Below are 15356 nucleotides of genomic sequence, written 5' to 3' on the forward strand. Positions count from 1 at the left end.
CCTAATACCCCAACACTCCCCTTGAGGCCCCAGAATGGACCATAAGACCCCTGACTCTCCCCTCTCTAACCCTGTCTCTCCCTCAGAGACCCCGACATAGATCATCCGACACCCCTAACTCTCTCCTCTCCATCCCTGACTCTTCCCCAGTGATCCAGTCCGGACCATCCAACGCCCCTGACTCTCCCCCTCCATTTCTGACTCTCCCCCAGTGACCCAGCACAGACCATCCAAAACCCCTAACTCTCCCCTCTCCACCCCTGACTCTTCCCCAGAGACCCCAGCATAGACCATCCAACGCCCCCAACTCTCTCCACTCCATCCTTAAGTCTTCCCCAGTGACTCAGTACAGACCATCCAACTACCCCTAACTTCCTATCTTCAAAGCCCTACTAAAATTATATCTCCCCCTGACCAATCAATCAATGGTTCTTATTGAGTGCTTACTCTGTTCCATACACTGTATTTGTATTAAGTGCTGGGGAGAATACAATACAAGAATTGTTAGATATGTTCCCTGCCCACAACAAACTGACGGTCTAGAGGACTATAACCTCTCATCTCCCCACCCTCCTTCCCCCGCAACTGCCACTTCTGTACTTCCGTGTCACCTAAGCACTTGGGTATTTCCCCCACCCCCAAGCACTTATGTACAGATCTTGCTATTTGATTACTTCCTCCTACTTGCAGCTTATTTTAGTGTCTGTCTCCTCAGCCAGATTACGAGTTCCTTGAAGGCAGGGATTGTGCCTACTATCACTATTGTCCTCTCCCAAGTGCTCAGTTCATTGCTCTGCACGCAGTAGTCTCTACGCTCTTTGCGGATGGGGATCATATGGACTAACTGTATTAGTATTCTCCCAAGTGCTAAGCACAGTCCTATGCACATTGTAGACTATAAGCTCTTTCAGGGCAGGGACTGTGTCTACTATCACACTCTCCCAAGTGCTCAGTACAGCGCTCTGCACACGTTCGATGCCCAATAGATAATACTGACAGACTGATCTGGAATGGGGTTGGTCAGGGCAGGGCTGGGGGTGGGTGGGGGCCTTGGTGGGGAGCTACAGGGCTGCAGGCTGTTGTGGCTGGGGGAGAGGTAGATTGCAGCCTGCAGGCCGAGGCTTTTGCAGTCTCAGTCGCTGGTTGTGACCTCGCTGCCGTGGCCAACCCCATCCTGCTGAGGGGAGCCAGGAAGCCAAGGGGGTCATGACCCAGGCTCCTCCCTTCCCCCAATAGCACACAAGAATCGTACCTCGATGGGGCTGAGGGTGGCAGGAGGAAGGAAGGGGAGGGGAGGAGAGGAGACCACTGTTATCCCCATCTTGAAAACCCTACTAAAATCCCCATCTCTTACAAGAAGGCTTTCCTGACTAACCCCTCATCTCTCCACCCTTTAGACTGAAAGCTCTTTGTGGGCAGGAAATATGTCTGCTTATTGTATTATCCTCTCTCAAGTTCTTAGAATAGTGCTCAGCACACAGTAAGCGCTCAATAAATACAGTTGAATGAACAAACGGATTAGTCCTCCCTCTGCATTGCTTATGCCCTTGTCTGTGTATGCCTTAAGCACTTTGATAGCCCAACGACAGCCCCACACCGCTTACATCCAAATCCTTACACTCTGCCATTTCCCCTTCTGTAATTCATTTCAATGTCTGTCTGCCCTTCTAGACCATGTCTTCCAGTTCCTTTCTATTGAATCCTCTCAAGCGCTTAGCACAGTGCTCTGCCCTTAGTAAGGGCTCAATAAATACCACTGATTGATGGATCGACTGATGGGAAGACATGGAGAAGGGGAGGGAGAATATTCTTCATCCACTGGCCTCCCTGGCATGTGGATTCACTGGGCAGGAACAGGAATTAGTTCTGGAACTTTGCAGCACCAAGTAACGAACAAGCCCCATGCTAAGTGCTCTGGTAGGCATGGCTAATATGATCAAACACAGCCCCTGGCTCACATGGTCATTGTGGGCACAGAATGTGCCGGTTTACTGTTATACTGTATTCTCCCAAGCGCATAGTACAGTGCTCAGCACACAGTAAGCGCTCAATAAATACGACTGACTGACTGACAGGGCTCCAGGGCTGAGAGGGAGAAGGGAACAGGGCTCTTCTCCCCACTGTCCAGAGGAGGGAACTGATGCCCAAAGAGGTTAAGGAACTTGCCCAAGGTCACACAGCAGGCCAGTGGCAGAGCCGGTACTAGAATCCAGACCTCCTGACTCCCAGGCTTGGGCTCTTTCCACTAGGCCCACTGCCTCCTCACTTGGTCCAGTCTCCTGCCTCCACACCCAGGCGATTTAGGGGTTCCCAAACCTCTCCGAGGAGGGGTTTCTGGGATGAGGCTGGACCCCCGCCCCCCGTCACCCTCCGCCTTGGGGAGAAAGCTCACAGATGCCGTCTCCCTGTGAGGTCCAAATGCCAGGCCATGTTTTACCAAGGGTCTGTCTTCCCGCCTCGCTGCCTAGGGTGGGCCGCCCGGCGGGCAGGGGGATTGTCCTGCCTCACTCCATTACCACAACCAAGGGAGGGGGAGGTGCTGGATGGGGATATGGGGCTGGGGACCTTCGGGGGTTTTTATGGTATTGGTTAAGTGCTTACTGTGTGCCAGACAGTTCTAAGGACTGGGGAAGATACAAGGTATTGAGGTTAGACACAATCCCTGTCCCACATGGGGCTCTCAATCTTAATCCCCATTTTACAGATGAGGTAACTGAGGCACAGAGAAGAGAATTAACTTGCTCATGGTCACACAGCAGACAAGTGGCAGAACCAGGATTAGAACCCAGATCCTTCTGACTCCCAGGCCCATGCTCTATCCCCTAAGCCGCAGTGCTTCCCTCCCTGCTGTCCCCAGCTGCCAGTACACCCACAATTCTGAGCTGCCTCCACCCAATCCAGTACTCTGTCCACAACAGGAGCTCACTACAGCTCTCTGCACGCAAGAGGCATCCACTACAGCGTCCTGCCACAGCAGGTGCCCAGTACAGCACTCCGCTCACAGCAGTGCCCCTCCCAAAACAAGCACTCAGTACAGTGCTCTACAGTGCTCTGCCCACAGCAGGTGCCCAATACAGCGCTCTGCCCATGGCAGGAGCTCAGTAAATAATATCGCTCGACAACGACGACACCCACCTTTCCAATCTAGAGCTGTCCGCCTCAGGCTTGGCTACCGCGTCCCTGGAAGCAGTTGCTGGAGCTGAGAAACACAGATCTCTCTCCTTGGCCGGCAGGTGGGGTTTGTGTCACAAGACAGTTGAGCAGAAGAAGAAGAAAATAAAGATCTTAAGAATGCAAGAGTCATGGGGTTTTGTGGCTTCTGGCTCTGCCCTGTTAACCTTGAGTCCACCACCGGTGACCCGTCCACCCTCTTTGGCTGACGGGTGGGTAGTACTCTCGTCCATGATCCTTCCCCCGGGGCCTGTCCTGCCCCTAGCCCTCACCTCACCCACACCCACCCACGGTACAGACCGGGAGAGGGGATGGGACCGGAAAACCCACTGCAGGGGGCAGGCCCGAAGCCTTGCCTGGAGGAAAGTCCTTAGGGCATCTTGTGCCATAACCAACTTCACATCCCCTAGGACCCCTGAGATTCTCCCTCCTACTTCAACTGTAAGCCCCAAGTGAGGCAGGGACTGTGTCTTATCTGTAACTACCACAGGGCTTTGTACAGCCCTGAGCACATAGTAAGCATTTAACCAACACTATAATCATTATCATTATTGGTATCATTACACCCCCCTCCCCTGAAACAGGACCCCCAAGGGCCCTGCCCCAGAAGGCAGTGGTGGTTGTGCCAGGCTTGGAAACACACTGGCCCACAACAAGCCAACAGCAAACAGCAGCAAGTCTCAAGCCCTGCTCCAAGTGGGATGAGAATGCGGCCAGATTGTCAGATGAGAGCACTGGATCACTGGCTAAAGTCAGAATGACCCTCCATCGCCAATCAATCTGGGACAAAAGAAACCAATTCAGGATGCTGGAAAAATGCCACTCATCCTGCTCCCCTTCCGCCCCCATGTTGTGGGAAGAATGAAGAAATCTCTATTGATCTGGAGCTGCACACCACCACCCCCCAACCCCCGGCCGGGAATTCCCTCCCCACTCCTCTTCGCCCATACACATTCCTTCCCTTCCTGGCCACTCTAAGAATCCTCCTCTTCCATGAAGCCATACAGCACATGCCTGGGAGTCAGAAAGTCATGGGTTCTAATCCCGGCTCCACCCCTTGTCTGTTGCGTGACCTTGGGCAAGTCACTTTACTTCTCTGTGCCTCAGTTACCTCACCTGTAAAATGGGGACTGAGACTGTGAGTTTCACATGGGAGAGGGACTGTGTCCAACCTGATTTGCTTGTGTCCACCCCAGCTCTTAGTACAGGGCCTGGCACATAGTAAGTGCTTAACAAATGCCATTATTATTATTATTATTATTACATTCCTTCCCTCCCTCACGACTCTAAGAACTTTCCTCTTCCATGAAACCACCCTGGACTAACTCCATCTGACTTTGGCCGCTTCAATAACCCCTCTGCCCTCTAGCATGGAAAGTACATGCTCTCCCCAACTCAAAGCCCAGCTGAAATCCCACCTCCTCTTCCAGGAGGCCTTCCCTGATTCATTTCTAATCTTCCCAGGGTATATCTCCCCCAACTGCCATTTCAGCAGATAAGCACTGACACCTCTCTTGGCACTTGTGTCTGTGCCCTACACACCCTTTTATCAAAGCCCCCACTTGTGCACATTTTCTTTCTTCCTTCTGTTTGCAATTTATCTTAATGTTGGCCTCCCCTGTTAGACTGTAAGCTTCTTAACCCTACTGTCCTCTCCCAGTCAATTGTATTTATTTAGCACTTACTGTGTGCAGAGCACTGTACTAAGCTCTTGAGAGAGCGCAGTATAACACCAGAACAGACACATTCCCTGCCCACAGAGAACTTACAGTCTCGAGGGGGAGAGAAACGTGCATATAAATAAAGAAATTACAGATATGGACATAAGTGCCGTGGGTCTGGGGTGGGGGGGGTGAATAAAGGGAGAAAGTCAGGGTGACACAGAAAGGAGTTGAAGAATAGGAAAAGAGAATGCTCAGTCAGGGAAGGCCTCTTGGAGAAGATGTGCCTTCAATAAGGCTTTGAAGGAGGGGAGAGGTAATTGTCAGATGTGTGGAAGGACAGCTTTACAAGTCAGAGGCAGGACTTGGGCGAGAGGTCGGTGGTGAGATATCCAAGATCAAGATACAGTGTGAAGTTTGGTACTAGAGAAGCAGGACTTGGGCGAGAGGTCGGTGGTGAGATAGCCGAGATCAAGACACAGTGAGAAGTTTGGCACTAGAGAAGTGAATTGTGCAGGCTGAGTTGTAATGGGAAAGTGGTGAGGTGAGACGCTCAGTACTCCCACATACCCCCAGTACTCCCAGGTGCCCTCAGGTGCTCAATACAGCGTTCTGCGCACAGTAGACTGAAAGGCCTCTAGGAGGGCAGAAATCTGGTCTACTAACTATACTGTCCAGTATAAGCACTAACTGTGAGCAGAGAGCATTGTACTACTTGCTTTGGTGAGTACAACAGAATCGGTAGACACGATCCCTGCCCTCAAGGAGTTACAATCTATTGGGGGAGAAAGATATTAAAATAGACTGTGAGCCCCATATGGGACAGCGACTGTATCCGATCTAATTAACTCGTACCTACCCCAGTGCTTGGAAGAGTGTTTGACAAGTGCTTAACACATACCATTAAAAAATAACATAAATAAATAATGACAGGGGAAGAGGTAGATTGTCAGGATATGGACGTAAGTGCTGTGGGGCTAGTCTCTTGGAGGAGATATGATTTTATAATGGCTTTGAGATGGGGAGAGTCATCGTCTTTTGGGTAGGGAAGCAGCATGGCCTAGTGAAAAGAGCACGAGCCTGGGAATCAGAGGACCTGCCGGGCTCTTCTGCTGTGTGACTTTGGGTAAGTCACTTAACTTCTCTGTGCCTCAGCTTCCTTTCCTGTAAACTGGGGATTAAATCCTACTCTCTCTTCTATAGACTGTGAGTCCCATGTGGGACATGGACTGTGTCCAATCAGATTATTTGAATCTGCCTCAGTGTTTAGTTCAGTGCCCAGAACATGGCACATAACAAGTAAATAATTATCATTATTATATAAAGGCGGTGGGAGTTCCCGGCCAAAGGGAGGATGTGGGTGAAGCGGCCAGGGCCAGAGATGGGGGAATGAAATGACCCGAAATGTGAGCACCCTGGAAGTCTTCCCTTGGGAAGCACCCCTCACTACGCCTCCCTCCCCCCACTCTCCCTCCAAGTGCTCAACAGAGAAGCAGCATGACCTAGTGGATAGAGCCCTGGCCAGGAGTCAGAAGGACCTCGGTTCTAATCCCGGCTCCTCCACTTGTCTACTATGTGATCTTGGGCAATTCACTTCACTTCTCTGTGCCTCAATTACCTCATTCATTCATTCAATCGTATTTATTGAGCACTTACTGTGTACAGAACACTGTACTAAGCACTTGGAAAATACAAGTCGGCAACATACAGAGACGGTCCCTACCCAACAATGGGCAAATGAAGATTAAGACTGTGAGCCCTATGAGGGTCAGGGGCTGTATCCAACCCGATTTGCTTGTATCGATCCCAGCAATCAGTACAGCGCCTGGCACATAGTCAGCGCTTAACAAATACCACAATTATCATTATTATTCCTGGGCCCCTCAGAAATCCCTCAGTGGTCCTTCGTGCAGAGGTGCCATTAGAGAAGCAGCGTGGCTCAGCGGAAAGAGCACGGGCTTTGGAGTCAGAGGTCATGTGTTCAAATCCCGACTCCGCCACTTGTCAGCTGTGTGACTTAGGGCAAGTCACTTAACTTCTCTGTACTTCAGTTACCTCATCTGTCAAATGAGGATGAAGACTGTGAGCCCCACGTGGGACACCTTGATCACCTTGTAGCCTTCCCAGCGCTCAGAACAGGTAAGCACTTAATAAATGCCATCATAATTATTATTATTATCTGAGGCTTTTCTCTCTGGGTAGGGACACCCCACCCCATCCCAGACACAAGGCCAGCAGACACCTGGGGCGTGGGCAACCTTGAAGACCAACCTCTGCCGAATCCCTGTCTGCTGGAGCAGAGGGGGTCCACATCAAGTCAGAAACCAGACTGGGGAAACTGAGTCAACGACCCCCAGTCCCTGGCTTTCCCCCCTCGTCCCCACCAGCTCCTGTCCCGTGTGGCAATAGCTTTCCCGGACCACCAGCCTGCCGGGCCCAAAGCCCAGGGGAACCTCTTTGGCGGACGATGCAGCAAACGGGCCAGAACCGATCCCCGAACCGGGCCGGAACCGGGGTCCAGGACCGGGGCCCGGCAGGCTCACCTGCTCTCTCCCTCGGGCCGGAGGCTCCCGCAGGTCAAGGTCGGCCTGGGTCGGTCCGGGTCGCCGCCGGCCCCACCCGGACCGATCTCCAGGGCCGCCGGGCGGGGGGACCGCAGGGGGCGGGGACACCGGCACTGTCAGCTGGGAGGGGGGGGAAGGGACGGGAGGGGAGGGGTCACCGAGGCCCCATGTGACTCTGCCCTCCATCCCCGGAGAGGGAGGGGCCACGGCCCTTAGGTCCATCTCCTTCCACTTCCCCTATCTGTAATTTATTCAATCGTATTCATGGAGCGCTTAGTGTGTGCAGAACACTGTACTAAGCGATTGGGGAAGCACAATGCAGCAATAAACAGACGCATTCCCTGCCCACAATGATCTTACAGTCTAGAGAGGGAGACAGATATTAATAGGCATAAATAAATTAGAGACATGGACATAAGTGGTGTGGGGCTAGGAGGGGGGATGAATAAAGGGAGCAAGTCAAGGTGACGCAAAAGAGAGGGGAAGGCGAGGAAAGGAGGGCTTAGTCAGGGAAGGCTTCTTGGAGGAGATTAATTTATGTTAATGTCTGTGCCCCCCCACTAGATTGTAAGCGCCTTATGGGCAGGGGTCGACCAGTTCTATTGTACTGCACTTTCCCAAGCTCACAGTAGGTGCTCAATAAACGCCACTGATTGATTTGGAGGGGAGGAACGGAGGGCGGGAGAAAGGAGAGGGTTGACAGTGAGTTCCTTGTGGGCAGGAAACTTGTCTACCAACTCTTGGATGTCCTCTCCCAAGCGCTTAGTGCAAACGCTTGGGAGGGGACAATCCAACAGATCCAACCCCACAAGGGATCATTAAATATCACTGATTGAATGCACTTCCAAGAGCTTAGTACAGTGTTCTGCACAGAGTGAGCACTCAATAAATAAGAGTGATTGATTAATTGAAAGGAGGGAGGAAGGGCAAAAGGAAGGAGAGATAGGGAGGGTTCTGGGGGTCCTGGGCTTTGGTCCAAGGACGGTGACTGCTCCCTTAGAAGACCCCGAGACGCCCCATCTGCCCCCCACCTACATGGCACCATTGATTTTCTCCTCCACGGTGGCTGGTCTCACTGGAAGGACAGGATTGGAGGGGCACCTTGGACGGACACGCACAGACAGACAGACAGACACACAAATGTCCCCCCCCCCCCCCGCCCCCCGCCCCCCGCTCCAGTACCGCTCCAGGCCAGACACAACACGCCCCCACTTCCCTCTGACAGCTCCAAGACGAGCTGGAGGGGAGGGAAGAGGAGGGAATGGGGGATGGAGGGACGGGGGCGCTGGGGGGATGGGAAGCCCCCCGATGGGGAGCCCGCCCCCTGGCCCCCTGGGCCCCCCGTCCCTCACTCCCGTCTCCGCAGACGTTGGCTTCTGCTGCCATTTTCACGTCTCTCGTCAATCAGCCCTTGGGGCTTTTCTCCGTCTTTGTCCCCTTCCCCGCCCCCCCCCCCCCCGGGTGGTCCGGGGGTCCCCCCCGCCGGGTTCCTCCTGGTCCCCTCCCCCAGCCTCCCTCACCTGCACGGCGGCGGCGGCGGTCCGCGCTGCAAGGGAAACGCACAATGTCCCGCCACCGCCTCCCGCTCCTCCCCCTCCTCCCCCGGCTCCTCCTCTTCCTCCTCCCCCACTCCACTCCCACTTCTCCTCCTCCTCCCCCTCCTCCCCCTATCCCCGCTCTTCCTTGCCCTTGTGCCCGGCCTAGGGAGCGAGACGCAATTGACAGCATCTGCCGGGCAGAGAGACAGACAGACAGGCAGACAGACACACACACATACACACCCCTGACAAAACGAGGCTTCACCCTTCTCCCCCGCCTCTCCCCCAGAGAGTTCATTCATTCATTCAATCGTATTTATTGAGCAATTACTGCGTGCAGGGCACTGGACTAAGCACTTGGGAAAGTACAGTACAGCAATAAAGACAGACAATCCCTGCCCACGTCGAGCTCACAGCGTGGAGTTGTTCGGGATGTTGCGGGGCGGAGGGAGCTGGAATGGAGGAGGGGGCAGCTTCAGATCGCCCCCATCCCCGTTACCTCTTGGCCACCTGCGGGACTCCCCCACGACAGGAGAGCTGGGATGGGGGCCGGGGGGTGGGGTCCTCCCTGAGGGGTGGGGGGACCGGCCTAATGACTAGAGGCCGGGTTTGGGAGTTAGAAGACCTGATTCCAATCCCGGCTCCTCCACTTGTCTGCTGTGTGACCTTGGGCAAGTCACTTCACTTCTCTGTGCTTCATTCATTCATTCAATCGTATTTATTGAGCGCTTACTAAGTGCTTGGGAAGTACAAGTTGGCAACGTATAGAGGCGGTCCCTACCCAACAGCGGGCTCACAGAGACCTCATCTCTAAAATGGGGATTAAGACTGGGAGCCCCACTTGGGACAACCTGATTACCTTGTATCTACCCCAGTGCCAACAACAGTGCTTGGCACATAGTAAGTGCTTAATGAATGCCATTATTAATTATTATTATTAATAATAATTTATTATTAGTAATAAAGATGGATGGATGGACAGAATGACGGGGGACAGGTCAGTGTTGGAGCGGTCAAGGTAGCCTCAGCCTGACAGATGCCTGGGGTCTTCAATCTGCTGCTGCTCGCCCTCTTTTTGGTGGCGCTGGGTCTTAGAGTATGCTGTAGTGGTGGCCAGGGGACCAGGGACTGAGGGCTTGGGGAGGCTGGGGGCTGAAGAGTCAAAGGGGTCAGGGAAGCCCACCCCAGCCCTCCAAGCTCCATAGGGACAGAGAACGTGTGTACCAACTTTGTTGTATTGGAGAAGCAGCTTGGCCTAGTGGATAGAGCATAGGTTTGGGAGTCAGAAGGTCTTGGGGTCTTATCCCACCTCTGCCATTTGTCTGCTGTGTGACCTTAAGCAAGTCATTTAACTTCTCTGGGCCTCAGTTCCCTCATCTGTAAAATGGGGATTAAGACTGTGAGCCCTATGCGGGACAAGGAGTGTGTCCAACATGGTTATCTGGTTTCTACCATACCTGGCACATAGTAAGTGCTTAACAAATACCATTATTATTATTATTCTTCCAAGCTCTTTAGTGCAGTGCTCTGCCCAAGTAAGCATTTAATAAATATTGTTCATTGATTGATCGATTGATCCCTGCCAGAGCACAGCAGGTGAAGAGGAAGCAATCCAGTTCCCCTGACCACTCCCTGACACACTGCCCCAGGGGCCAGCTATCAGAGTTCCGGAAGATCTCTTTCAAGGGAAGTGCAGTAAGGCAGTGTGGTCTGATAAATGCCCTCTGTATGTAGTTAGCACAAAATAAATATCACTGATAGATAATTGATCTTTGATGGATTAAAGGGGAATGGGGCTGGGAGTCAGAGACCTCAGCTCCACCCGGGGTCCACCAGTCAATCGGTGGTTTTTATTGAGTACTTACTGTGTACAGAACAACAGCCGATAGAGTTGTTTGGCATTCCCTGCCCACAAGGAGCTGACAGTCTAGAGGGGGAGACAGACAAGATAAAAAAATTATGGTTATGTGCATAAGTGCAGTGGGGCTGAGGGTGGGGTGAATGAATATCAAGTGATTAAAAGATATGGATCTAAGTACATAGATGACTCAGAAGGGAGAGGGAGATGGGAAAATGAGGGGTTAGTCAAGGAAAGACTCTTAGAGGAGATGTGATTTTAGGAGGGGTTTGAAAGTGGGGAGAGTGGTGGTCTGTCGGCTATGAAGGGGACGGGTGTTCCAGGCCAGAGATGGGATGTAGGCAAGGGATCGGCGGTGAGATAGATGAGATCGCGGTACAGAGGGTAGGTTGACATTGGAGGAGAGAAGTGAGCTTGCTGTGTTGTAGTAGAAAGTCAGCGAAGTTTGACAGGAGTGGTTGTGGGTGCCTGCTGAGGCAACAGACTAGGTTTTCAAACGGTGAATTTGGGAAATTCCCACAGAATTCCCTTAGAAGGGAATCTCTTCCAATATGACAGGAGAAAGAGAGCAAGGAAGAGAAAATCCCTTGGGAATGGCTTCCCAGCGAGGACAGCAGGCCCTACCTACTTCAGGTACACATTTTGGCCGCTCTTTTCTGGTCTGCCTGGATTTGGGGCATAAGTTGGAGCTGTCAGGGAGGGGCAGAGCTCTCGTCGGGCGGGGGACCCCCAACTTCCAGACATCAGGTGGTTCTCTGTACGGAACACCTAAAAAGCAGCTTCTTGCAGAGTTTCATTTCTGCTCAAAGTCCTTTGACCTGGAAAATCAGGAATCATTCAGCATTTGTTGAATGTTTGCTGTGTGCAGAGCACTGCACTACACACTTGGGAGAGTACAATAGTTGACTCAATTTCTGCCCTTGAGGAGTTTGCAATCTACTGAGAGCAGAGCACTGTATAGAGAGTTTATAGACATGATTCCTGCCCTCCAGGAGCTTACAGTCTACTATGTGCAGAACACTTTACTGAGCACCTGGGAGAGGACAGTAGAGCTAGTAGACACAAATCTTGCCCTCCAGGAACTTACAGTCTCCTGTGTGCAGAGCACTGTAGGGAACACATGGGAAAGTATGCATGGTAGAGTTAGCAGACACAATCCCTGCCCTCCAGGAGCTTGCAGTCTGGTGTGCAGAGCACTATATGGAGAACGTGGGAGAATACAGTACAGTAAGCAGACACAATCCCTGCCCTCTACTGCGTGCAGAGCACTGAACTGAACACCTGGGAGGGTATAATAGGAGATGAGGCTTCCCTGTTTCTCCAGAAATACAGCGGATGATGGGTTGGTTGGGTGGGGATCCTTGAAGGTCAGGTGACAGTTTCTGAGGAAAATGCCTGCCTCAAACCCAGGGAACCCTGCCAATGTATTTAAAATGTTATAAATTATTGATTTATATCAATATCAATCTCCCCCTCTAGACTGTAAGCTTGTTATGGGCAGGGAATCTGTCTGCCAACTCTGTTGTACTCTCCCAAGTACTCAGAGCAGTGCTCTGCACATAGGATAAGCAGCATGGCCTAGAAGTTAGAGAATGATCCCACGAGGCAGAAGGACCCGGGTTCTGGTACCAGCTCTGAATTTATCTGCTGGGTGACCTTGGGCAAGTCACTTCACTTTCATGTCCCTTAGTTCCCTCATCTGTTAAACAGGGATTAAGATTGTGATCCCCATTTGAGACAGGGACTGTGTCCAACCTGATGATCTTGTATCTAACCCAGCTAGATACAGTGCCTGGCACATAGTAAGCACTTAACAAACACAATAATAATAATAATAATAATAATAAGTTATTATTATTATTCTCTGCAGTTTCCTCTAGTGGGTTGGGAGTTTCAGCCGCGTAGACAACTTCCAACCTGAACTTGTTAGGTTGGGGGTAGTGGGAGTGGCATGGTGTTGGGGTGGGGGTAGTTCACTCATTCATTCATTCATTCATTCATTCAATTGTATTTATTGAGCGCTTACTCTGTGCAGAGCATTGTACTAAGCGCTTGGGAAGTACAAGTTGGCAACATATAGAGATGGTCCCTACCCAACAACAGGCTCACAGTCTAGAAGGGGGAGACAGAGAACAAAACAAAACATGTTAACAAAATAAAATAAATAGAAAAGTAAATATGTACAAGTTAAATAAATAGAGTAATAAATCTGTACAAACATATATGCAAGTGCTTTGAGGAGGGGAAGGAGGTAGGGCATGGGGGATGGGGAGGGGGAGAGGAAGGAGGGGGCTCAGTCTGGGAAGGCCTCCTGGAGGAGGTGAGCTCTCAGTAGGGCTTTGAAGGGAGGAAGAGAGCTAGCTCGGCAGATGTGCAGAGGGGGGGCATTCCAGGCCGGGGGGAGGACGTGGGCCAGGGGTCGATGGCGGGACAGGTGAGAATGAGGCACAGTGAGGAGGTTAGCGGCAGAGGAGCGGAGGGTGCGGGCTGGGCTGGAGAAGGAAAGAAGGGAGGTGAGGTAGGAGGGGGCGAGGTGATGGACAGCCTTGAAGCCGAGAGTGAGGAGTCTGACTAAGCCCCCCTTTCCTCTTCCCCCACTCCCTTCTCATTGCCCTGACTTGTTCCCTGTATTCATTCCCTCCCACCCCCACAAGCCCCACAGCACTTATGTCTCTATCTGTAATTTATTTATTTCTGTTCATGTCTGTCTCCCCTTCTAGACTGTAAACTCACTGGGTGCAGGGAATGTGTCTGTTTATTGTTGTAGTGTACTTCCCCAAGAGCTTAGTACAATGCTCTACATACAGTAAGTGTTCAATAAATACGATTGACTGACTGCCTGATTGTAGTACTTTTAACTTTTGCTTTCCCAGTCTACACTTGGATTTTCACCCACCCTCAGACCCACAGCATTTATGAACACACCCATAATTTATATCAATGTCTGGCTCCCCCTCTAGACTGGAAGCTCCTTGTGGACAGGGAATGTGTCAATCAGTTCTATTATATTGTACTCTCCCAAGAGCTTAATATAGTGCTCTGCACACAGTAAGCGCTCAATTGATTTATCTGAATGTCTCCAAGAGAAGATGAAGTACTAGTCATAATAATGAAGTGCTTACTGGATGCAGAGAAGCAGCACGGCCTAGTTGAAAACGCCCAGGCCTGGGAGTCAGAGAACATGGGTTCTAATCTCAGCTCTGCCACTTGCTTGCTACAGACCTTGGGCAAGTCACTTCAATTCTCTGCGCCTCAGTTCCCTCATCTGCAAAAATGGGGATTCATTACCTGTTCTCCCTCCTACTTAGACCGTGAGCCCCATGTGGGACCTGATGATCTTGTGTCTACTTAAGTGCTTAGTACAGTCCCTGGCACATAGTAAGCAGTTATCAAATACCACAATCAATATTATTATTGCAGAGCACAGTACTAAATGATAAGAATAAACAGATGAGAATTAGACGTGGTCTTTGTCCCTCGGGGCACTCCCAATCCAAGAGTATAAGTGGGGAGAAGAGACCAGAGACAAACACATCAGGGACGAAGAATGAAACAAAACACCACACGGACAAATCCACAAAATAAAAGCAAAGTCCACAGAAGCCTTGGCTGGAGGATCAGACTTTCAGGCTCCTTGGGCTCAGAGTCCAGGCTGTACCTATAGCCACATTCATTCATTCAATCGTATTTATTTAGCACTTATTGTGTGCAGAGCACTGTACTAAGCACTTAGGAGAGTACACTATAGCAGTAAGACACATTCCCTGCCCACAATGAGCTTACAGTCTAGAGGGGGAAACAGACATTAATATAAATAAATTACAGATACAATAAATAAATTACAGCAGCCATCAGTCTTGGGGTTCAATGGAAGTAGAAGCAGCATAGCTTAGTAGATAGGTCACCAGCCTGGGAATCAGAAGGACCTGGGTTCTAATCCCAGCTCTGCCACTTATCCTCTGTGAGACTTTGGGCAAGTCACTTAGCTTCTCTGTGCCACAGATACCACATCTGTAAAATGGGGATTAAGACTGTGAGCCCCATGTGGAACTTGGACTGGGTCCAACTTGATTAGCTCACATCTAGTCTAGCAGTTACTTAGAACAGTGCCTGGCAAATAGTAAGCACTTAACAAATACCATTAAAAAAAATAGGCTTAGTTCTCTTTCCCTTTAGGGTGGTGGGAAGCAGGAAGGGAGTTTTCTATCACTGTACCTCAATCTCATTGATCTCACTGCCGACTGCTCGCCCACGTCCTGCCTCTGGCCTGCAACACCCTCTCTCTTCATATCTGACAGACAATTACTCTCCCCCACTTCAAAGCCTTATTGAAGGCACAGATCCTCCAAGAGGCCTTTCCTGATTAAACCCTCTTTTCCTTTACTTCAACTCCCTTCTGCATCGCCCTGATTCGCACCCTTTAACAATAATAATAATAATAATAATAATAATGACATTTATTAAGTGCTTACTGTGTGCAAAGCACTGTTCTAAGCACTGGGGATGTTACAAGGTGATCAGGTTGTTCCACGGGGGCTCACAGTCTTCATCCCCATTTTACAGA

General features: G+C 51.0%; 1 protein-coding gene across 1 annotated transcript in view; it reads right to left on the bottom strand.

Moving 5' to 3' along the window:
* PRR5 (proline rich 5) overlaps positions 1-8969 on the bottom strand; it is a 32372-nt gene extending 23403 nt beyond the window's left edge. The window contains 2 exon segments of the mRNA XM_038756605.1: positions 3136-3221; positions 8917-8969. The gene's annotated coding sequence lies outside the window, so the exon portion shown is untranslated.
* Between the last annotated feature and the right edge of the window lie 6387 nt (positions 8970-15356).

This window comes from Tachyglossus aculeatus, chromosome 14 (assembly GCF_015852505.1).
Source record: "Tachyglossus aculeatus isolate mTacAcu1 chromosome 14, mTacAcu1.pri, whole genome shotgun sequence".
In the NCBI taxonomy this organism is placed as follows: Eukaryota; Metazoa; Chordata; class Mammalia; order Monotremata; family Tachyglossidae; genus Tachyglossus; species Tachyglossus aculeatus.